This window comes from Falco punctatus (genome assembly GCF_963210335.1).
Source record: "Falco punctatus genome assembly, chromosome: 2".
Lineage (NCBI taxonomy): Eukaryota > Metazoa > Chordata > Aves > Falconiformes > Falconidae > Falco > Falco punctatus.
Genome location: NC_137581.1, coordinates 69,529,219 through 69,530,731, shown reverse-complemented (window position 1 = coordinate 69,530,731; position 1,513 = coordinate 69,529,219). Strand labels below are relative to the sequence as shown.

General features: G+C 58.3%; 1 protein-coding gene across 2 annotated transcripts in view; it reads left to right on the top strand.

The window, feature by feature from the left end:
- The window catches only part of NPAS2 (neuronal PAS domain protein 2), a 168,781-nt gene that overhangs the window by 62,617 nt on the left and 104,651 nt on the right, over window positions 1–1,513 (top strand). The window lies entirely within an intron of this gene.

Genomic DNA, 1,513 nt, shown 5'->3' with positions numbered 1-1,513 from the left:
GTAACGCGCGGCCCTGCGGCCCCGGCCCTTCCCCCGCCCCGCGGGGCGCCCATCCGCGACACCCGCACGGGGGGGCGCCCGCCGCGGCACCCAGGCGGGACGCCCGCCCACGCGTGACCCCCCGCGGCGGCCATCGGGGTCAGGTCCCCTCCGTCCCACGCACCGCGGGGATGGGGACGTGCCGGGCGGAGCGGGGTGGCATCGCCGATGCCACGGGAAAGTTTCCGTGGGGAACGCGCCGTGCGTGTGCGGCGTGTCCGTCCCGAGCCGGGCTGGCGGGGGCCGGCCGGGCTGGCCCCTCCCTTCGTAAAAATAAGTTGCCCCCCAACCTCTCCCCCTGCCCATCTCATTTCGGTGCGGTACGGTTGGCAGTCTCCTGGCACTGGGGCTTCATTTAGGTGAGGCTGGAACACAGGGTCTGCGACATGACCGGGCAGCGCTTGGTCAAGGAAAACTTCCAGTAAAACCAGTGGGTTTTTTGTTGGAATGGGCAAAGGCTGCCGGTGGGAGCAGAGGCTGTGTCGTGTGCCGGGAGAGCCCCGCTGCCGCAGCAGCCCTGCGTCGGGCTCCCGCGTGTTTCCCTGCAGGGCGCAGAACGGAGGGACACGTTAAATCCACGGGTGAGTGGCAACACGGGGTTCTTGCGCAGAGTTGTGCAGCGATGGTTTCCTCTGCGGCCACTAGCCTGGCTCGTCAATTAACAAGCACGCTCACCCAGAAACTTTCCTCTGTACTCCTTAACTGTCTACAGGATGGCAGTTTACTTTCACTCAAGTGACTCAGAAATAATTAGCGGTTATGAGCATTACAGCCAGCAGAGGAACTTGCATCTTTTCACGGTGCTACATCTCCAGGAGGGCTGTAGGGCTGTCTCCGACGGGCACGGCTAACCTGAGCGTTCAGCTCAACAAGTGGCCACCTCCTCAAGTGGAAAATTCTCTCTCTCTTACCCCAGTGTGAAATGTGAGTTCGTTTCCCACCGTGGGCTTGGTTTGGTTGGTGATACTAAATAATTAGTGTTCACAGTTTCCAGACCTAGCCAGCTCATCCGCTGATCCGCGTCTGATTCTGAGAGCTGTCAGCTGGTGGAGGGCCCAATCCTGCATGCATTTCTGTAGATGAGTACGGACACGGGGAGTTGCTCTGCAGGGATGGCCTGGAAACAGGAGTACTTGTAATTGCCAAGCTGTGCACTGGCTCACTAAACGTGTGAAAATGAAAGTTTTCCAGAACCAGGTATCTGACACCGGGGTGATTCCCCAAGCTGGCAGCACTTCTGTGCTTTGCTTCTGAAGCCTGGAGACAGCAGGCTTGCCTAAAATTGCTTTCCCTCCTGAATAAAGGTGATGCCCTGCATGTGTGCGGGATTGAACCCACAGACTGTGTTTTGCAGAACTGAGATTATTGCCCAATTTTCTAGCCCAGAGCACCTGGGAGCGCTTGAAGGACTTGTTACTTTGTCATAGGCAGCAATGTTGTCTACAGTTAAAATTATCTAGTGCTTTCCGGTACA